Consider the following 24,175-nt stretch of genomic DNA (forward strand, 5'->3'; position numbering starts at 1 on the left):
ACCAACTGCCCCAGGTGCAATGCCCTGTGTGCCAAAGTGTCCATGTATCAGCTGCTACTGGCGCGCTGTCGTTTCTCTCCTCTCCATGATGACTGATACCACAGTCATGCCACATCCCTTGGTGATTATTCTGGGTTACATATATGACAAGTCTTAATCTGTTTGCAGATTTGTATCTATTGCAGTCCTTCTTGCAAAATGTGTACTTGCACTACACTGGGGCAGCGGGATGGTCCCAACGGACATGACATGGCTCCACAGTATGTCACATTGCAATAAGATTAGGACTATGTACAGTTGCAACTGCACATCTTGAGGCCTAAAGATGTCTGGCAGCCCCAGAGAGATTATTTACTTTCCTTAGAATCCAATGACACCAACTGAACAGTTACTCTCTACTGTTATAGCAACTTCTCTCTTCTGAACTATCTTCTTCATCATGTCTTTGTCACCCTGGTTTTGTTACCTCATTTATCAATATCATCTCATTGTTCAGTGCTGATTCATATAATTTGCGTTACCGTGCTGACTGCTTATATTCTGCATATAGTGTTGCTTTTCTTTTGTTATTATTGTTTTTTCTAACTTTGTATGCTTTGTTATATCATTATAACATTTCAATAAATACATGAAAAAAAAACAATATAAACAAGGCAAGTTTGCATGGGGTAGTTTTAAAATACATAGTAAAAATGTGTTTTTTGCCTTTAATAAATTGGAAAAATAACAAAGTATCTTTTAAAGAAGTGAGAATGCATAAAACATGGACTTCTTCCCAGCCCCCTGAAATTCAAAGATCTAGGTGGCTAAGAAAAAAAAGGAGTTAGGATCTTTCACAATTTAATAATTACAGTGTAACCCATTTGGTCACACAGTAAAGCTCAGAGTCCATTGCGTATGGGTTTATTATAAATTCAAAGTCATGTTGCAATAAATTAGTCGCATAAACATAGTATTAAAGTACAGAATCACTAAAGGATATCCAAACCTACAGATAAACTTGATTTTCAATAACAGAAAGATTTTTGGAATTTGGTAGCTGCAATACACAGAATAAGGAATAAAGTCTGATGCGTAGATTGAAAGATTCAATCCTCTTGCCTATATATGAGGTCGTCTAAGAAGACCTACTAAACCCTATTCTAACTGAGAATCAAGGAAACCCTATTAATCAGGGAAGCAAAGAAAGGTGTCAGCATAGCAGAACGTCTGTAGAAGTTCTCAAAGGTAAAGTATATTGTATAGCACAAAGTCACACAACATAAATGTCTCAAAGAGGTCTGTATCTCTTAGAGTCTGAAGGGTAATCTGAAAAAAGATAAAGTGCAATGCCCAATTGTATCCTCCAAAAGAACCTTCAAGAATCTCAGGTAACATGTCCAATTAAGTCTCATCTTCAAACAACAGACTTGGCAACCACACTCGAGATTTCTTTCCTTGGGTCTACACATTAAAACATCCTCGAATTCCTCCCGGTTGCATATTCTGCTTGGACAATGTCCTCCCTTGCTTCGTTAAGTCATATTATCCTTGCCGAAAGATACTCCTTTTGAGCCTTACTATCTCTTTCACACAATGTGCCTTTCTTTGACCATGAGCTCATTTTACTGTACCTGATGAGGAGAGAAAACATTACATCCAGAGCAGGCATTCATATTGAAACTAAACATTGTGAAAACTAAAAGCTTAAGGCCTATGGTCAAATTTAGTATGGCAAGCATGTCAGTACATGTTTTAAATGCATGATTGCGAATACATATAAAGTTCCAATATAGGTGTGGAGCCTATTCAAATGGGTACGTTATAAGTTATGAAATAAATGGAGGGTGTTGGATAGTATAATTCAAAGAAATACGTAAACATGTGAGAAATGCAATATTATTCAAACCACACAGATATAGATACATATGAGAACTGCAACTCATTGTTGCTGTAAAGAACATGGTAATATACACACATATGAATGTCAAGATTGCACAGTAGAAGCACTTTCTGTAACTGTTTAAGTGCACTACATTACATTAATAAAGTTACATCACATGGGTACATTTGGCCATACGTACACATATATGTGGCCTAATTAAGCATGAAAGGATGGAGCCAAAATGTATGCTGCTCCAGACGTAAGACTAGGTCAAGATGCATAGTTTTTTGGCTGTGCCCAGCAAAAGAAAACATGAAGCGAAAGAGGTAGATGGTCCAAAATAAAAGCAGTCAATAGTTTTTATTTTTACAAAATCATCTCTTATTAGACTAAGTCGATTTGAAATCCACTTTCCAAAGTTTCTGTTAGCTGTCATCTACACAGATTATTTATTTTACTTTCAGGAGTTCAGTTAACAAACTGCTCTTGTATGCCTAAACTAAGGACAACTTCTTAATATGATCTAGTCACTGAGTAGTATGAGAAGATATGTCAGCGATTATTCTACGTATGACCAGTGTACAATTGCACCAAATTTAGGGCCATATTTATTATGCCTGGGAAGAGATTTCTGAGTTCCGTGGACCTCTGCTAAGTTCCAGAAAAACTCTGCCGTACTCCGCGGAGTTCCGACAGCAGCAAAGTCTAATGTTTGCACTGATTTTTAGCACCAAGAGTTTGTCCAATGCTTTAAAATCAGCGCGAATGTCACTATGTGATGAGCCAGAGGACGCTGCAGCTTTCTGCCGCTTGAGTAGACATTCTACTTGAGCGGCAGCTTCCTCAACACGAATGGCATATTTCTTAATATTAGTGGTCGAGACCTGCCATGACTGCCCACAATGAGAAATCTCGCCGGGAGGAGGTCTTGCGCACTCAGCGCTGTGCGCGAAGTGGGAAAAACTCCACAAACTCCACCAGCGGAGCAGAATTCTTTGCCCATCCTTAATATTTATGACCTGGTTTGTCAGATTTTTTAAGCAACAGTAAGCCACTTTGTTTGGCTTAGAGAGGCTCCAAAAATCGGGAGTAACATAATGCAGCACACATCGCTGCATTGCTTTACTCTGCCCTGTGTAGGCCTTCCATGGGTGTTGCATGGGTGCTGCCACCCAACTGTCATGGTTTTTGACGCATTCCTAGGTGAGGCACAGCAAGGAGAAATATCTTTATAGAAAGAGGACAAAGTCTCTCAGGATTGTCTTTTTGCAGAAAGGTGCCCCTTCCTGCACAAAAACAATCCTGCCTACAACACAGGCAAGGGTGCCTGCATTGGCAATAGACTGACAAATCAGCACCAGCGCACGGGAAAAAGACAGGAATGCACTGTATTGGATAAATACAGCGCATTCCTGCACTTTCCCTGTGATGCAGAGTGCAAGGTGACTTGCTGCACTGCCCTGTGCAACAAAAGTCATAAATATGCCCCCTAGTTCCCAACAATAGGGGCAGCAGTCTTAATCTGGTTTTCAACATAGTGCCCTCTGGAAGTTCATGTTCCTTGTTGGTATTAATTGAGAGCGGCCAAGTAGGTTTTGTCCGCTAACAGAAGTGAAGTAGAATTGAATCCACATACACCTGCACCATCGACAGCTGTAGAAATACTCTTTGCTTCTTAAATAAATATCTGGTTCAGTGGCCTATCCTCAAGCCCTAGATATAAAAACATATATGACCATATTAACCTAACTGATCTTCAGGAGTTTATGGGGAAGCCCAGGATTTCAGAACAACGAACAATATAGCTTCACCCCACGGTAAGCAAAAGAACTTACTGTTTCCAGTGACTTTAAGCATACAAAAATCCCTCTAGGTTTTGCGCTTTTAGGACCTCTGAACAATTATCTTGGATTTCCATATGTTAATGGACAACACCAGATTAATTAATTAATGCAATTGACGATTAGCAAGATGAACCTTGCATCGTCAGCATATAGGCGGAGAAGGACTGTTCTATTTTCAATCTTTAGCGAGTCCTTGTAGCCATTCATCATTTTGTTATCCAGATGGCTAATGCCCTGTCTCACCCCTTTAAAAATCTTGAAGCAGTTCATTCTCTTCCAGGGCCATCTTTGACCCTGACCCCGAATTGAAGGTTGATTTAGATTAATAATCAGTAAAGGAATCACTAATTCATCTCTCCTGAACTAACAATCATATCTGTCTACAGGGTCAAATACAGCCATGTACATAAATCCTAGGAAAATCTCCACGTCTATTCACCTCATATTTTGAAATAATAAAATGGGGATTTAGTCACTGTTCCTGGAGACATCCCTTTGCTTTAAAAAAAAAAAAATCTGGATTGAAGACATGCTTATATCCTAGCAATGTAGAGGTGGATAATTGTAAAAGGCACACAGTAAGGTGCTGATTATGATGTCGGTCGGAAAACCTCAGACCGCTAGTCGAAAGCTTTCTGACCGCGGTCGGTTTGCGTCCGACCGCCGACATCATAATCGTGCGGTCGGAACTGCACCGTAATCCCCTATGGACGGCGTTTCCGCCATCGGGATTACAATGTTGTTTTCCCATAACCTTTCTCTGCAGGCCTTTCCAACACAGAAAGGCTGTCGGAAAGTGACTTGGGGGGCCCCTAGCAGGTCCCTTGCCTCCACGGCCTACGGTTGGTGGTCGAGGGGGTACCCCCTTGTAAATCCATGCACTGTGTGGGTGCAGGGTTTTACACAACACCACTTTTCTCTATAGTGGCCTGTATTACAGCCGTAACACAAACTCCCATAGAGAAAATTGAGTATGCGGCAGAACAGTGTTCGGTCGCATTGTAATCAGGCAGAGTTCGGTCAGTCCCGAGATGGTGTCAGTCGGAGGCAACTCCGCCCGACATCGTAATAAGCCCCTACATAAAGAAGCTCTGCATCAGGGACAAAGGTAATGAAAGGTAGCACTTCCTCTCTGGAGTCAACAGGAGGTAAAACAGACATTTGACTGTAAAACTAACACGTTGGTTTACATGGTAAGGCACATCTGTGAAGCACTTGATATTCATCACACTTCTGAACGTAGATGGAATGTAGTGTTACATTCTGGAACTCTGGCATTTCGCCAAGATGCTTCTTTTCATAATTTCCCTCTATGATAAACAATAATGACAGTCTATTTAATATTCATACAATTAAATTTACAGATGGCCCTTATTTAATCTTATGTCACATATTTATTTTCTTAAAGCGTAAAAGTTTTATGGGAATGCCCACAGGTCCAAGCATACTGGGCAAAGATACATGACTGTATAAGTGAGGTGTGGGGAATTCGGTTACAGCCCGAAGCGAAGCGATGCCTCTTAAACATCTGGGAGCCCACGGACCTGCCAGTGAGGGGCAAAAAGTGGGCAACGCTGGGGCTTACAGTGGCGAAACGTAACATTGCCCGCTTGTGGGGGGCGGAGGCACCACCACGGCTTGGAGTATGGAAAAATGACATGGACTGGTGCATGCTGTAGGAAAAGACAGTCTATATCTCAAGAGGTTGCCCCAAGAGTTGGGTGTCGATATGGTCTCCCTGGAACGCCTACCGAGGCCATATCTGTGAGCCCCCAATCTCCCCGCCCCTTGAAGCACTGTTGTCCCAACTAAATTATGAATGAGAACCTGCTCTCTTTTACTCTCTTATATATATTGCGTTGCATATCCGCCAATCGATTGATGGCTGTACCATTGTAGTTCTACTGCTCTGAAATGTGAAAGTGACCGTTTTGTTCCACCTTTGTTAATAAAAAGAATTTTAAAAAAAAAAGCGTAAAAGTTATCTCAAGCATCTTGTTCCTGACACACAATAATTGCCCAAACATACGAGGTAAGTTCCTATGTTGTAATGAACACACATGTGGCTAAATGTACCAAAATTTCAGATTTGATATTTCCTAATTTAGATTTTTTGCAAATCGCAATGAGATAATTGCAAAACAGAATGTTTGCATGAGTTTACAGTATATTTTGCATTTGCAATGTAGTGGCTTTTTTATTTTGGTAATTGCATTTTTCGATTACCAAAAGTGGGGTCCGAGTCACTAATTGCGAATGACATGAACATCCAGTTCGCGAGTCGCAATTATAGATTATATCAATGCGAATAACAAAATTTTGGTTTTGCTCTAAAAACAATCGCATCACAAAAAAGAAAATTGTGAATGTCTTTCGGACATCGCAAATTGGGACTTTTTATGTCGCAAAGCTATCTGTAACCAATTTGCGATTCGCAATTGCCTTATATATCTAACCCATAATGTGATACATCCATATCACAGTTGTGAATTCTATTCATTGTCTTTCTTCTGTCTCCAGGCACTTTCATAAGCGATTATCATACACAAGGATGCATAACTCATCTAATTAACATCATCTTAGTATGTAAGTGATGTTTCTTCTTCAGCTGAAGATGTCACACCCATCCATTGCCATTTCAACATGAATTTCAATTTAGTTGTTCCCATTTATATATACTTATGTGAAGCATCTAATCGAGAATGATGTGCATATTTCGTCTCTTTTGCAATCTCACGACTTCTTTTATTCATCTCCCAGCATGTTTCAATGTGGATGTTTTTCACTTCAGAAAGAGGAAATATTTTGAATCATATTCATAGTTTTTACTCTGCTCACAATTATCCTCCATCTCTGTTGTTAAACAAGTTGTAGAAGAGGTGGGATTAGAGCTGCACAGAATGTTACTGTACAAAGAGGAGGTTGAACTGCTGACATCATCCCCCTTCCCCTTTTTACTTTTTTTTATTTAAAAAAATATATATAATAATCTGGGGACAGTGCAGCGAAAATTTCTACTGAGCCACTTGTTTTCTTGGTGGTCGAGCACATATTGGTCCTGTTAGAGGAAAGGCAGCACACTTTTGAGTAGGTTTATACTTTTGAGGATGTTTAGTACTTTTCGATATCCACAAACTGCACTTTTGTAGTAACTTCCACTTTTGTAGTACCTCCTGCAATACACAAGGCCAACCACTGCCACTGCAACACCCCCCCCATATGAAATATTCTAGGTAGAGACTTAAAAGGAATTCCATAGAAAATATTGTTACATTTAATTAAATTATTTAAAATAGATAAAATACATATAAATGTAAATTAATGTTAAATATATATAAACATAGTACACGTTTATTGTTTAAGTATAATGTAATTATAATTTAAGAATTAGGGGCCACTGTTTTCTTTCTCATGTACCACAGATACCTAGTGATTCTAGGGTTCTCACTTGTATACTAATAACTGCTGATTGTCAGAAAGCAGAATACCATCTGGACCTGCATCATTTGGCTCATCAATGTGGGTAGTTCTCCTTCACTGATAAGAAAGGTGAAGACAATGGTTGTTTTTCTGGATCAGGCCTGCTGGGCATGACGGAGATCAATCCTGTGTTGAATTCTTGCTGCATTCTTTTTTACTTTGTTTCTTCCTAAGCAAACCAGTGTTATGATAGTTCATGTTTACATATTATTTCATCTTGTCTACTATAATCACCTCTACTTGCGGCTCCCCAGCTGCATACTTCAGACACCCCAGCAGATGCTTTACACTTGGTGGCATGATCTGTGCTAAACATGTGCAAATATTTTTACATCCTTCTGTAATTTGGTGATTTTCTGCTGTGTAAGGTAATTCTTATGTTCGTTCATCTCCTCGTTGATCTCTGCAAGTCAGGTCTTGAATGCTGATATGCTGATACCTGCTTTTAGTACATTTTCCGCAATGGTTATCCTGACCAGCTCCGCGTCTGAAAAGAGCTTAGATGTGTGCTAATCAGGACCAACCAGTTGCATGTGCATTTCCATGCTATCTTGGACAATTCTCGTCTGAAGATGATGTAGTCGAAAAAGATACGCAGTGTAATGCTCACTAAAAGGCCATTGGGGGCAATGTTAGCTCTTAAATATTCAGTCATGATTGAGCCATGCACTGCGATTTTCAACTGTTGTTTCTTAAGAGCTGCTATCAAGTTCCAGTCTTCTGTATGACTGCTCGAGGCCTTGGAGCCGTCAGCTCCCAGGAGTGATGGCGTCTTTAATATTTCTTCCACTATATCATCATTCCTGGTCTTAGGACTGCACTGTGCCTACTTGACACCCGAGCACTTGCAACGATACTACCCGAGCGCGCAATTTGTATGACCTAGGTGCCACGTCCGGTGCAAATTTCTTTCATATGTTTTGGGACTGCATAGTAATGCACACCTACTGGAATGCAATTCACACCACGCTGCGTGAAGTAACAGGGCTCACAGACCTTGCTACTTGGGATGCCTGCGCTCTGGGCATATGGAAGAGTCACAAGCACCACAAAGTTGAGACGCGTTTCGTGTCCCTGGCCCTGTTACTAGCAAAAGGGGGAATCGCCATGCACTGGAGAACCCCGGCCGGACCCCCACTGGCAGCCTTGGTGGCAGCAGTAGTTAAATGGGGAGCATCGGAAGAGGATGCACTAAGACATGAGGAAGCACAGGGCATACATAAACGCCATATCTCTATGCAGTGGACGACTCTATTGCATACCTTTAAACACGCACCAGCACACACAAGATCACCCTTACCCTCACCACGTCCTCAACCGATCTGATCGGCTGCGCCCACCTCTGATCATGAGCACGGGGGACCCGACAAATAGATGCAACACACACAACACAAGCGAGTAAGCGCAGAAGCAGCCCCCCATGAGGCCCGTTGACACTTATAACCCGGGTGTGCTCTCCGCACCAGAGTAACTGTATACTTGCAGTATCGTTCTTCCGCGTCCATTATTGTACACCTTCATATACTCAGTGTGGCCCCAGTTCAGCTTAACTCCCCTAGGTTAATATGGTTGCACTATTCTGACGCAAACGCTGTACAACGTACAGGAGATACATGTATTAGAGATCCACCATAGATCGAAACTAAGCCCTCTATGGACCAACGGAACATGCTGGGTAGAATGATAACCCTATCCTATATTAATAGAAACAATGAAATCGTAAGTCCTATGCATGTATCACCTGCAATATATATTGATCAACAGAGATGTAGCTTTGTGTTGTATACGAAGAAACGTAATAAAATAGTTTTAAATATATCGTCATTCCTAGACCTATTGATCTCCAGAGAAGCCGGAAAATGGTCAACCATGAACTACAACAAACCTACAGAACAGTCTCCTTATGGCAGTCACCACCCAAAAGCCCTACGAGGCAACCTAAGGGTTGGCCCAATCTTTCCGCTTATGGCAGAACTGTAACACCCTAATGGAAGACTATTTGCAGGCCAAGGAGTTGAGTACCAACCTGACCGCACGCCATTACCAATCAAGGATAATCAACCAAGCATACAAGAGGGCAAGGAACACCCACAATGAATCCTTGCTGGAGACAAAAGTGTAGGAATCTGTTAACACCCTCGCCTCTGCAGCTACCTTCACTGCCTCCTCCAACCTAGTTCAGAAAATCATTAAAAAACACTGGCCAATTCTCCGCACAGGGACCTTAGACATTGCTGATACCTTATTTGCATACAAATGCACGAGTATTCTGAGATCTCCTAGTTCACACACGCCCTCCACCTCCCCCTGGGACGACCACCAGTCACTGGTCATTACCCATGTGGGGTGTGTCCAGCATGGGCCTTCACTCAAGCACCAAAAAAGATTGATCTGGGGGAATCTCGCCCATGGAAACAAAGGAGTCATACAAATTGTAACACCAATAATTGTATTTATCTTATCACCTGCCCCTTCACATTACATTATGTCGGAATAACCACCAGGATGATAGAAACCAGGATCACAGCACATTGTAGTAACATCCGCTGGAAAAGAGCAACCACAAAAATGTCGGCCTATTTTTTAAAACTGAACCACACAGTTAAAGCCATCAAGTGGACGATCTCTGAGGCCAATGACAGATGGAGCACCAAATCTCTGTTCAACAGAGAACAACAATGGGTTTTTCGTCTTAAGACGCAAACACATGGTCTTAATGATGACATACCCTGTACCGAGTGCACCAGATATTAACAAGCCCTCCTGAGTAGAGCACAACCAGATGACCAGTACTTTGCCACCAGCTTGACTTCGCTCACCCTTGGAGAAGTCTCAACACTCAGATAATACTTAGAAAGACTCGAGAAGGTCTCTACTAGTTTAGACATAACTGGTTTTTGTGGCACCTCGATACCTAGTGCCTCGTTATTTACTGGTACACCTTACAAAACGATGCTTGAATATAGCATATCATGTAGATATCACAATTGTCACACATAGCTACCTCTTCCAAACCATCTGGTTGACAGTATTTTAGGGCCATGAGACCGGTTTTCTAAAGGCACTGTTTCGCTTGACCGATGCTGGCCACTACGAATCTACATGACTTTCTCTTCCCTCTCAGACCATCAAGGGATCAAGATTTGAGAGCCACGTAATCAGTTTTCTAAGGGAGCTTATTCCTTGCTGCGACTGTTGTTGGCTCCTATGAATACATCATATATATTACTAGTTTTTTCCTCTTTCAAGATTGCCACCATACTTGGGCCTCTGTTTTCATCTTTACACCTATACTCTTTTTCTGCATGCCACTGCTGAGGAATTGCTTGACTTTCCAAACTAAATTTTTGGTAGAACCTCACAATTCATGCTATGTCCCATTACCATTGAACACTGAAATGTCTATTTAACATAACACAGGCCAAGATAGCCACCCCATCATCCTGCAACACCATAGTCTTTCATAACTGTGCTCATGTGACCGCCGCTACATGCTAATGGCCACATCTGGAGTAATCAGAATGCTTTCAGCTGGTTACCCCGTGGTATTTAACTGTGCTCCGCCCGGCTACAATCACGTCTGGTCTAGCAGTAGGTAGGTGACCATGTTGTACACCGCGACTATCCATGTAAGTACTACAGATTTAGAGCGGTCTGTTCTATCTCCTCTAGAATGCTCGCCTCATCTTTTGATTTTTTGCCTTATACTTATCTCTTTAGAATTTGCACTGCAGCATTGATGAGGTCCTCTGCTTTTGACCCAAGGTGCACAGAATTCCTAACTGTAGAGTAAAAATATATCACTACCCTTACCTTGGTTCACTTTCCACATGTTTTTGTGAGTGTGTCTGTTTTATGCTGTGGTTTAATAGCAATTACATAAAAGTCGCTACTAGCATGCTTTGATTTATGCATTACATACCAATGCCATCATGTTTTCCCTGTGGAACCTCCAGGGGGTTTACAAAATCAGAACATCACACAATCATATATTTTTATCTTTCAGGCTGGATTAGGAGACCTCATTAGGTTCATTCTAAAGTAGGTATATGGTTGACCTACCTCTCAACTTAGTCATAATATGGTAATCATCTGATACCGAAAAACCCACCCGCCTATCCCTGACTGTGGGTACAGATAGTAATTATCATTTTCTGGTCCTAAAGAAATGCCATGGACCCCTCCTGGACCCCTGAGGTGTGAAACATGTTGATAGATTCCCTTTCGTCATAATAAGAAGTAAACAATCTACACATATGTTATCCTTACCAAGGGGACCTTAGATTACATTTATCTTTTAGTACCCCTCGGGTAGATTTATTTCACCACTTTACTCATCCAAAACACACCCCCACTCATCATTGCGGCAATTTTATTACAAAATCTCCACCAAAGAGCCCTGTTGCGGGGCCCAAGCGGTATTGCAGCACCAACCCCAGGAGGAGAAAAGCCAGATGATGAAGCATGTCAACGTCACGAGTGCATGAGAGCACTACTTCCTAATAAGACCCCCTCTTTCTTGCTAAATATCCATCCTGAGACACACTGCTATAGGAATTCTTACCCTTTTGGTGTTTTTCATTCTTTTAAATAAAAAATAATTTATTTTCTTTAATGGCAACCCATTTTCCTCAAAGGAAATGGGTTACCACCTTCTTTAAAGTGTTGGTAAAATATTAATGTTTTTTCGCAACCGCATTTCAGTCACAAAACTTTAATACAAACTACTACGAATTGGAATTTAGAAGTAACGCAGCAAACATACCCCTTCCAGATCCCAAATCGGTTTTTGTTTTTTCTGTTTATATTTTTTTGTATCTCAAGTCCTCATCAACCTCTTGCCAGGATCCTCCTGTCTTGCGTTGTACCTTATTCCAACTCTAAAAGTGTGGTATTATGATCTCTCAAACTAAGGCTAGTATTTCCGATTTAATCCAGCCTTGGCTGCATATCAGACTCAAACGTCAGGTGTAATCATGAAACATAATGGTGGTCCCGATAAAAAACAACACAATGGTGATGAAAAACTGAAGATTTGACTAGTGTGGGCCTTTATCGGTATTGATCCAGGTAGACACTGGTTGCCATATATTCTGTCTCTCATCTGAATAATTATTAATGGCCATCTCTAGTAGATACTACACTGAGCCCACCCATTCCGCTCTGACCAGGGGTTCTTTGAGCAACCACTGTTTGCGAGTTTCTGCCTTTGCTAGGAGAACTAAGCAAAACAGGAGCTTACTTTTGTTTTTACTAATAGAAGTTGATTGGTCCAAGAACCCAAACATATCAAGGAGGAGCCTTACATGCATTTCAATTTGAGAATGTTCATTAACACCTTAACCACATCTTCCCAGTAAGATCTTATCACTGAACAATCAATGAACATGTGAATGTCATCTGCTGTGTCAGTTCCACACTTAATACAGTTTGCAGTGGTCCTCATCCCCAACATCCCCATAATGTAGCATGTTCGATAAACCCTGTCCATGGTGAATAAATGGTTCTTTTTTTTAAAAGTGGGTCTTACTGTAATATATAATGTGGATGTAGATACTTGCCATACATCTTATATTGTTGGAACTGGCATGACCTCACCCCATGTCTCCTCGGCAAGTATGTTGTCCCCATCCACTGCAATAAGGATTGACCAGGAAGAGACTTCTCTTTTCCTACAGGCTGGGTCCCACAACAAATCTTATAGAGAGTTCATGCAGGGACCCACGACAAACTAGTTCCTCAGTTGGTAAAACTTATACCTTGACAACTTCCCAGTCCACCAGCTGCCTTCCATAACTCAAAGCAGAAGCCTCCTCACTTGCACAAATTGTCCCCACCTGTGTATTACCGCTGCATGCAACGGACTAACCAAACAGTCTTTCAGAAATTCTGGGACACCTGGTGAGTCCTATATTGGAGCTTGGTCACTGCAATAAGGTAGAGCGATAGCTTATCTGATTTGCCCCCATAATGAGGCTGAAGCTCGCAGAACTTTCAGCCTTACCATTTTAAAGAACAGTTTTTCTCCAAATTTGTAAAGAAAATGCTGGTTTCCCACTTTAATATCTTTCAATATTGCTGAAAATAACACCCCTAACTCTGAGGAGTCTGACTCACTTCACGACAATCTACATTTTTTGAATTGGAATGCCGAAGCACAATAATGAAAGTTGGGTAGAGATATGCCTTCCTTGTCTTTCTCCTGCATAGTTTTTTCTATGAAAGCCTTACCCCCTTTGAGACCCAGTGGAAGCTTGAATTTTCCACTGCAGATTGTCTCTCCATGCCTTTCCAAACTTAATAGAGAATGGAATAAAAAAGGAGTGTAAGCTTCAGGAGGATAGATATTTTTATCAAATTAACTCTACCCAAGACAGTTACTGGCAGGTGGGCCCAACTTGTTAATGCTATACAGACCTCTAACTGAACTGTTCTGAAATTTGTTTCTGCTAACTTTTCAAGGTCTTGTTTAATTTAGATCCATAAGTATCTCAACTCCTTCTCGATTTCCTTATTCCCACTCAAAGAATTCCCAGCCATTATCTCTGTCTTTTCCTAATTCACCAAGTAACCTGAAAGTTTCCCGAATTCCTGCCTCAACTTTCCAATTGATGGTAGCACCTGTTCTAGATCCAAAGTTTATACCATGAGGTTGTCTGCATAAAGGGCTGACCTTTTCTTCCAACCATTATACCCATTAGAAAGAATCCTAGCAGTAGGATCTGTATACATTTGCTGGGTAGATCTACAAAAATTACTACCCAGATTATTACAATGCAACACTGAACCCAAGAACATTTAATTGACCCGGTCTACTGCTTTACATGCATCCAGTGTTAATACTGCTAAAGGGAGGCCGAAAGTGGATGCTATATCAATCGTCTCTATCAACCTGCAGGTTAGTTCATGAAGATACCTTCCTGTCATAAAGCCCTTCTGATCTTTATGTATTAACTGGCCAACTCCCTTGTTTAATCTTATGGCTAAGATATTTGCAAAGACTTCATAATCATTGTTCAGCAATGAAATAGGCTTATAGGACTCACATCTTCCCACGGTCTTATTGGGTTTGAGCACTAGTGTAAATGCTGCTTCCCTCCAGGAGGGTGGTAGCTTAAGCCCATTGTTAAAAATATCAGTACAGAGTCTAATCAAGACTGGGACCACTGTTTCACCCAGCACCTTTTGTAAAGCCCATAGGGTGGCCCATCCAGACCTGCCGCTTTCCTATTTTTACTCTTCTGGAGAGCCTGCCAACATTCACTGTGATTTTTAACTATTAAGGGCCGCCACTTGGGACTCTGGGAATTTTCCTAAAGGGACAGTGTCTAGTCATTCGTGCAGTCTATCCTAGGGGACATCTAGATCCTCTGTGTAGACTTCCTTGAAGAAATCCCAAATAGTCTCAATTTCCTTACTATTGGAAACTAGCTCACCCATACCCGGCTTTTCTTTTTCCTTAACCATATTCTTCGATAGTTCTGATTTTATTTTCCAGGCTAACTTGCCACTATTCTCTCCATACTCAAAGTTCACCAATTTACTAGTCACCCATCTATTCCTTACTCTCTCATCCAGAAGTCTTGCTAGTTTATTTTGGTATCCTGGAGTTTAGCGACTATCGCTTCCTTCTGTGTATGATAGCTATTCTCAATTACCAACTGTTCTTCTAGTTCCCTCATATCTTCTTCCAATTGCCCACATTCTTTTGTGTAAACTCTCTTGCTATGCCATGAGATACTATTTAATTTGCCCCTTATATAGGTCTTAATAGTATCCCAAACCAGAACATAACCTTAATTAAATTTAAAGAAATCAGTTGTGTCTGCTTGTAGGGTCTCAAACACCTCTGCTTCTGGTAATCTACAATCCAGAAACCACCTGGCCCGTCCTTTCAATTAGGGAAGTATAAGCTATAGCAGTATAGCAGAATGATCAGATAAGTGGACACAACTAACTGCTTCATCCAATTGTTGGTCTACTAAAAATAATACATTCTAGAGGCGTGGCAATACTTTTTATTATGAAAAGTGTATTCTCTCCTGTTTCCAATTCTTCTCCAAATGTGAAACAACCCATGATCTGACATCTATTTATTTATTTATTTATTAAGGAGTTTTATATAGCGGTAGCCTGACCCAAGGGTATCGGAGCGCTTCACAAGTTTTTTGAGCAAGATTCATACAAAAAGCATTATTCTACAGATAAGTTTGGCAGTCCAAGTGTGCTGAGCAGCATTGAGGTGGTACGAGAGTCCAGAGATAACCTCATAGAGTGCACGTTATCTTAGGGTTGATACAATAAAGCAGGATTCTACATTATAGGTTCGGAAATCCAAGTGTGCTGAGCAGCATTGAGGTAGTCCGTGAATCCTGAGATAACCTCATAGAGTGCACGTAGTCTTGGGGTTGAACCAATTAAGGGGGGGAGGAGCAGTTGGGGGTCGAATAGCAGGGAGGAAGAAAGTCTTAGAGCTACAATGTCAGGAAGAGACGACGAGCAGGGAATAGCCTTTTGATGGCGGCTATCCATTCGGGAGGGACCGGTTAAGGAAAAGGACTTTAAGTTGTTTTTTTTAATTTTGTGAAGGACGGGATAGTCCTGATACCGACTGAAATGGCGTTCCAGATTTTGGATGCATTTCCGGTGAAGGACCGAGCAGCAGTTTTTTGTTTGCGTGTTTTCATGGGGATGAGTAGTAGGGTACTGGAGGTCCTGAGGTTCAATGTCTGACCAGCCCTCTTGAGTTTGGCGGCCAAATACTCGGGTTTTCCTGTGTGCAGGGCTTTATGTGTGAGGCAGGCAGTTCTGTATTTGGCACGTAGTTCGATTTTAGTTCTCTGAGTGCTGGTGAGATATGATCGTATTTCCTGATTCCAGTGACCATTCTAGCTGCTGAGTTGAGAGTAGTTTGGAGGGGCACTAGGTGCGATTTTGTTGTACCAGTGAGGGTGATATTCCCAGAGTCGAGTGTGAATAGCACCAGTGAATGGGTGGCTTGTTTGAGGTCGTTGGTTGGGATGAATGGTTTTATTTTGTTAAGTAACTTCAGGTTAATGAAGGCACTCTTTGCGGAGTTCTTGATGTGATTGGCCATGTCGAGTTTTGAGTCTACGGTAATTCCTAATGATTTAACGAAGTGGGTCAGAGTGTGATTGCCGTTAAGAGCATCCAAAGCTTTTAGCCATTCTGAAATATGAGGGTTCTCCTCTTTGTTGGGTATGAGGAGTATTTCGGTTTTGTCTTGGTTGAGTTTTAAGTGGTTAAGCGACAGCCAATGTTGGATTTCTTTTAGAGTGACATTTAGTCTGTGAATGTCATCAAAGGAGGAGGTTTCATCTGCATAGAGGTGGAAGGGAATGTTAGCCTTTTTGAGTAGGGTGGTGAGGGTTTCCATGTATATGTTTAACAGTTGAGGTGAGAGCACTGAATCTTAGGGGATGCCCCTGTTGACAGTGTGTAGGTCGGAGGTAAAGATTTTTATTCTTATCCTTTGTGAGTGGCTGTGTAAGAAGGAGGAGAACCAGCGCAATACCACCTCATCAGCTCCTACCCTTTCGTGTAGCGCCTTGATGAGAAGTTGGTGATCAACCGTGTCAAAGGCTGCCAATAGGTCTAGGAGAATGAGGAGGCAGCATTGATCGGTATCGAGGGATCGGTGGATGTCATCTGTGATGCTAAGGATTGCGGTCTCGGTGCTGTAGCCTTTTCTGAAACCCGATTGGTGGGGTCAAGAAGGTTGATTTTATCCATGTGTTGAGTCAGTTGTTGGAGGACGCATTTTTCCAGGATTTTGGATAGGAGGGGGAGATTTATTCAGTTCCTTGGAGTCAAGGCCTGGTTTTTTTAGTAGTGGTATGACTTGGCCAACTTTGAGGCATTCAGGTATGTATGATGCCGGTTCTCAGGGAGCTGTTAATGATCTTGCACCAGAACGGGGCTATGGAGAGACTCAGGGGCATATTATCAAGAAACAGCGTTAAAATTATCGCCGCTTTGGCGGCAGAAAACTGCCGCTAAAGCGGCGATAATGGGCTTGATAATATGCCCGTGAGAATTCCCATAGAAGCCCATTTTCTGGTGTCAACATGGGCTTCTATTGGAATTCTCTGCGGCATATTATCAAGCCCATTATCGCCGCTTTATCGGCAGTTTTCTGCCGCTAAAGCGGCAATAATTTTGACGCCATGCTTGATAATATGCCCCCATGTTTTTAGATCAGTTCGATGGGAATCGGGTCAAGGATGTGAGAGGCTGGTTTGGAGGTGGAGATCAGTTTGAGAATCTCGGATTCTGGGATGGGATTGAAGGACTTCCAGGTTTTTGGGTGCTTGGGCGAGCTATCTACTGTCACTAGAGGCAGATTTTTTCTTCGAAGAAGTTGGCAAAGTTTTCACACAGGTCTTTGGAGGCCTGTAGGGAGGATTCCGGGGGTATGGAGGTTTGCTGTTTGATGATTTTGAACAGTTAGTTGGGCCTGTTTTTTGCGTTGTCCAGGGCGGCGCAGAAGGTGGATTTTTCGCTGCTGATGTGTTTTTTGTATTTCCTTCGGGCTACTTTGAGTTGTTCGAATAGGCTTGAGGAGGGGTTGCTCCTCCATAGTCTTTCTGAAGCTCTTAATTGTCTTCTTTCATTGTTAATGTCCGTGTTGAACCAAGTTCTGGATGGGATGTTCCTGTTTTTTTTTGTTTTCATTCTGACATCATACTTTTACTGTGCAATTGCATTTTGGCGGGGGCATGTCATAGTTCTCTTGCAAATGACTTATCCAGAAAGATTATCTAGAAAACATTCAAATCACCAGTCATAATGATAGGGGCAAAAAAGCTGCAGTAATTTCAAGTGGACACTTATTAAATTGACATCATCCCAATTCAGGCCATAATACCGCACTAAGCAATAGTCACTCCCACACATATGAATTTTGAATGCTAGCCATCTACCAGAATGGTCAGAAGCATGCTCTATGATGGTGGCTTGGATGTTGTTTTTATGTTCAATTTTGTTTTTATTGTTGCAACAATATTCATACACAAAACTGCTCGGTGTAAACTGCATATCAGTTAACGATAATTTTCCATGCTAAGAAATGCAACTGTTTTAATGCATTCCAACAAACATCCTTCCCACCTTCCCGGGGCACTCTATCTGAATATAAAGAATAATAAGAAAAAAGGAATGTATTACGGGGATGGATCTGCCACCCCTGTGTGTGGAACAGCTTGGGCAAGCACAGCAATCTCAGATAGTGGGGACATGTCAGTTCTCTAAATTGCTGGGAACGGAGAGTTATATATGGTTTCTACATGTCCCTATTGGAGTCCCCCTGAGCTGTTAGTGTCAATGTCAATTTCTCCATCCCCAGTACATGCCATCCTATATGTTTCGGTAGCCTCTCCGTCCCCCAGGGCGCCAGAATCTTCTGGCATGCCGTCCCACGTTTCAAGCTAATGTGACGTCCCCTGTGAGATGCGAGTGGGCATGTAAGGATGTTGGGAAGTCCCAGAATGGTAAAGGCCGGAAGGTGGGTTATTAGAGTTTGAAAATGTGTATCAATGTAGGTTAAAATCTAGTCCCGGAAGTGAGCTAGTTTGGGGCAATCAGGATGTGGGTAAAAGTCCCGAGGCGCTGCAGTGCCACTAGCAGTCAGCACTGTGTGCCGGGTTTCCCTTGTGCAGCCGAGCAGGGGTCAGATAGCAGTAGGTTTCTATTTTAGTAGCTGTCTCTATGCTTGATATATTGCGCACTGAATGGCACGCCCTGAAATATGTATCCTGCCACTCTTCATGGGTTAACTGCCTACCCAGCTCTGGCGTCCAGCGAAGTTGCTCCGTGGACCTAGCCCCAGGCTTTGCAGGCAGCAACATCATGTACAAATCTGTGACAAGATGTTTATCTGTTTGGTGAGAATCCATTTTTCAAACCTCGTCTAGTGTCTCTGTTCTGTTACCTTGACCAAGGGCTGCATAATCCAGTGTCTGATTTGGAAATAATATAGCCTCTCACTCTCGGGTATTGCAAGGTCTTCTCTAAGCCTATAAAAAAGGTATGGGACTTTCCTCATTGAGAAAATGCCCAATAGAGAGGCATCCAGCCTCCTACCAGACCTGTAACAACACCGGGCCAAGTCCCGGTGTAAAACCCAGGTTCCCAACTACAGGGGTCAGGGGGAGGGGTACGATGAAAGACTCCTACATATGACCTGACCATCCCATACCCTCAGGATCAAGCTGGTTACTGGGGACAGGTAGAGGCATGCCGGTGTGTGTGCATGAGGCAGAAATGGAACCCTCCCTAGCGGGGTCCTAGCTACTGCCCGATCCATAGATAACCACAGCTGCTCCGACGTTGCTCTGGTCCACGCGACGAGGTAGTGAAGCTTGGTCACTTGATAGTATTGGAGTAAGCTCAGGATAACCAGACCTCCTTCCAAGGTAGGATGCCAGCAAAGTTCCTATTCTATATGAGGGTGTCCATCAGCCCAAACAAAGTGTTGTATCAGCTGTTGTAAGGATGATATCATCCCTGGTGGAGGCCATAGAGAGATAGTCTGGAAAAGGAAAAGAATCCTAGGTAAAACCGTCATTTTTAGAACAGCCACTTGACCCAGCAGAGACAGAGGATAAGGTTTCCAGCAAGCCAAATCTACCCTCACCTGCTGAAGAAGATTCTGGTAATTAAGAGTTTTGACCTCTTCCAATGATGGCGCCAGCTGAATACCGAGGTAGGAGATGGACCCAGTCACCGATTGTAGCGTGTGATTCTGGGCCAGGTGAGTCACCTTCTCAGGCGGTACAGAGATACTAAGGGGCATATTTACAAGCTGGCGATAAAAAATTATCGCCGCTTTTGCAGCCGTTTTCAGCCGAAAAACGGCGATAATTTTATCGCCTAATTAGCAAGGCCACGCTAACGCGTGAAACCTTGCTTTAGTGTGGGGATTCCTAACGCCCAGCTTTGCATCTCTAATGAGATGCAAAGTGGGCGTTCCTGACCTAACATGACAGAAGAAATGTCGCTAAGCGACATTTCTCCTATCATCAAGCCCCACGCTATGAAGCATAGCGGCAGGAAAAGTAGCGATATCCCCTGTTATCTCTACTATCCTTACGCCTGCTTCAGGACTGACTTAGCCATGATATCCTAAGGAAGGTGGATATCATGGCTAAGTTTGTGAGTCCCTATGAGCAAGCTAACGCCACACTACGTGAGATTATCGCTGGGTTTCCAGCGATAATCTCACGTTAGGCAGTTAGCGCTAGGATTTTTATCGCTGAGGAGATAAGCGTTGCTAATAGCACGCTATCTCAGCGATAAAAATCCACGTTACCCGGCGATAATTATCCTTACGCTAAGAGTCCTGAGCGATAATTATCGCCGGTTGTTGCTGATATGCCCCTAAGTGTCTGCGAGTTATGGAAGTTTATGCGGAACCCTGAGGACTCTCCAAACTCACTCATTCCTCTAAAAAGTTTGGTAGGGCATCTCGGGGTTTATCTAATGCCACAATAACGTCATCAGCATATAAGCTGATGACATGCTCCTCCCCACCGAAGCGTAGCCCAGAGATAGCTGGGTGGTCCCTCACCCTTTGTGCGGATTGTTCTAAGTAGAGCTTGAAGAACAGGGGTGACAATGGACACCCCTGTTGTGTACACCGTCATATTTGGAAGGGTGCAGAACTCCGACCATTAACTCTAACAGTCGCTTTAGTTTCCCCGTAATTATTTAACTTGCAGGCTTTGAACCGTTCTCCGAAACCAAAATGGACCAGTGTCTCCTCCGAGTAAGGCCAATGAACACAATCAAAGGCCTTTCTATGAGGTGAAGGATCCTTTTAGTGTTACCTGCACATTGTCTCTGAAGAACGTAGCCCGCCTGATCTGGGGACACCAGTCTCGGCATCAAGGGGCTGAGATGGGTTGCCAGGATACCAGTAAATAGCTTTGCTTCTACATTTAGCAATGAGATAGGTCTGTAGGACCCAAACTGGTGACTGTCCTTGCCGGGTTTAGGAATGACCACAGTCGATGCCTCCATCAACGAGCATGGGATCGTAGCAGTGTTAGTGATTGAAATGCAAAGTCTCATGAGGAGGGGAGCTAATAAGTCACAGAAGGTCTGTAATGTGGTAGCACACTCAGAAAATATAATCCAATTGTGATATACTTGTTTATTAGGTAAGTAACACCAAGTATAAACATGTACAAATCCCAGGAGAAGGCAGCCATTCCCAACGACCCTGTGGTGTCATCTACCTAACATTCCAGCAAGTCTCAGCTAGGAGCCTAGACCCATGGCATGACATACCTCCAGTCCCACATACAAACTACTAGGCAATACCACAAGGTCTTGTAGAAAAGCACTGGGAATCTATCCGGACCTGGGGATTTTAGTGGTTTTTGTCTGGAAATGGAAGTTATAAATTCTTTTACAGGCATATGGCATTCTAGCACTGCTGCTTGATCATTGGTCAGGCGGGTTGTATCCACGAGTTTCCCCTAAAATGAGCATGAAATCAGCGTTGCCACTCCAGCTGTTTTTCAGGCCATAGAGGAAAGGTATAGTTGAGGAAAGGCTTTGGACCTATGTCAATTGCAATCGCTCGTGGTCAAATTAGTTTACTGGAGAAGGCATATGTCCACGTTCGATTTTTCTAAATAAGAGAGAGTGGCACGCCTCTTGGTACATTATTTTGGATGTTGTTTTTAACTAAGATGGCCACCTCCTTGGTGCAACCCTCTTGATCTTTACAAATTACTTGCTAGAGGCATTTTGAGAACCAAAAGTTTGAAACATTCTTTACGACACAAGTGTGTCACCTGCAAAACAATTAACTGTGCATGTGAGTCTGGCAAATATTGTGAAATTGTCTTTGATCTACTTATGAGCGCAGCCCATTTATGTTTCACGGTAATATTTGCGCTCTCAGGCCACCCCCCATCAATGCCTTCCATACTTTAAATCGGAGGTTATATTGTCTGCTACCTACCTAACCAATCGGTATTTGGTTGCAAACCCAATTTGCTATTTGAATCACAATTTGGTGTTTGTACATTGAAAAAAGCATTTTTGAGGATGCAAACAGCCAGATTCTGCGAAATAGGCCATTTGCGACTTCAAAAATGCTTTGTACATCTAGCCACTAGTTTACCATATTAACTTAAAAATAAGGGCAATGTGTCTTGTGTTGTTTGTATCTTCATAAATCTGTCCACATTCACCAGCACTGCACCACAACACTGACATACTGCATGTCCTTAAACATCCGCACAAAAAGATCCCACACCAGATTAGAAAAATAGAATTTCATTTAATAAATAAAGCAAGACCAAAATGATAAACATCCAATAAATAGAGCTTGAGATATGAATTTTTAAAGACTAAACTGTAAAATAGCTCTTAGAAGAAATAAGCGCTTATTTGGGCTATCTGGTCGCGCCAACACCTGGACAAAGTCAAAAGTTCAGGCCTACTGCAATTGAGTTAGTTGCACTGCCTCATCCGGGGTGGTGTCCCTCTATGCGCACAGCACTATGGGGTAACGAAGTTACCAGTCTTCACAAGCATAAATTAAATCAAAGGTTCATTTATTCATGATGAAAAATATGTCTGCCATATTATAAACTTCATATGTTGAGTCACAACGATATCAACGGATATCCTCTATGCATTTCGGGTAAAACCCTTCGTCAGGAGGAATCCTGTAACAGAAATAGGAGATCATGTTGCTAGCCCCCTTGAAATTACAATAATTAAACAAATCATACAAAAGAATGAATGACATATCCCTTCCATGAAAGATCAAAATTGAACTATACGGAGTTACTCGAAAGAGTATACTGAAAGGTAACAGTGTTGCGGTAAATGGTAAAGCAAAGAGAAACATAGTAACAGTGAGCATTGAGAAATAAGGCACGAGTAAAATTAGATGGTGAGAGACACCACGTGTTGTGATGCAACAGTGAGTTCAACACATAAACGAAATAGTCAAGTTTTGAATAAACCTTAATCAAACGCGGGTCGATAAGTAAAGTGGTAATAGTTAAAAATGCATGTGTAAAGTTATGCGTGAAACGCTAAGGTGGGTTCAACGCTTAAAAAAAGTACTCGAACGTTGTGAACAAGCTAGTAAGCGTAATAAGATCAAAAAGAAACAAGGTCAAAAGAGCCAGAGTTAGAGAAGAAGGTTACCTCGATTCGTTGGTTAAACGGGCATGGTGAAATTGTGCCGATCGGGAAGACCGTGAATAGTAAAGGTCGCCATGTTAAATAGGAAAATAAGTGATTGACAAAAAAAGAGGACTCAAAGTGCGGCGGCCATCTTAAAGATGCGAAGTGTGTTAGTAGTCGTGCTGTTTATTAGTGAATGTGAACCGAAGTAAAAAGCGAGAAGTTTGTGTGATAACAAAAGATTAATGAAAGTTTACCAAAGCAGCTTGAAAATAAATAAAATGTCAGATGTTGAATAGAAGACATGTCGAGAACACTAAGATACAGTTGAAAAGAATAATAAAGTTAAAAAATGTTCAAGAAAATAAATAAAGTTGGGAAAAAAAGGTCAGAAGTGTTAGAAAAGTTGAAAACGAAGGTTAGAAAATGAAGATTAAGGAGGGTTAAAAGAAAGAAGATAAAATTTTATCTTCTTTCTTTTAACCCTCCTTAATCTTCATTTTCTAACCTTCGTTTTCAACTCATTTTTAAAATCTGCAAGCTGTCCATTGAGATGTACTCCAGCTACGTCCAACATGTCAGCCTCATACTCCTCTTCTGCTAAAATTGGTCCGGCTGCAACCTAGTCTACTCCTAAGAGAGTCAAACAGGACCCTCCCTCTCCTAAGAAATCCTCTTCTCCTATTTCTCTTGACCTGGTGTCCATGCGCTCCATCCATTCGTGGAAGAAAGCAATAGGCACATTCAGAACTTGGATGACAAATGGTCTCAGATGGAAACCAGAGTCACAGACCTTGAACAATGTGTCAGTGAT

General features: G+C 42.1%; 1 long non-coding RNA gene across 4 annotated transcripts in view; it reads right to left on the bottom strand.

Moving 5' to 3' along the window:
* Positions 1–24,175, bottom strand: part of LOC146799622 (uncharacterized) — a 387,718-nt gene that overhangs the window by 284,866 nt on the left and 78,677 nt on the right. The window contains exon 5 of one of the 4 annotated variants that reach the window (XR_014969293.1): positions 22,527–22,892. The exons of the other annotated variants lie outside the window; for them this stretch is intronic. This is a non-coding gene — a long non-coding RNA (uncharacterized LOC146799622). Of the gene's footprint in view, positions 1–22,526; positions 22,893–24,175 lie in introns of those variants that run through there. 4 annotated transcript variants of the gene reach the window in all.

This window comes from Triturus cristatus, chromosome 9 (assembly GCF_964204655.1).
Source record: "Triturus cristatus chromosome 9, aTriCri1.1, whole genome shotgun sequence".
Taxonomy (NCBI): Eukaryota; Metazoa; Chordata; class Amphibia; order Caudata; family Salamandridae; genus Triturus; species Triturus cristatus.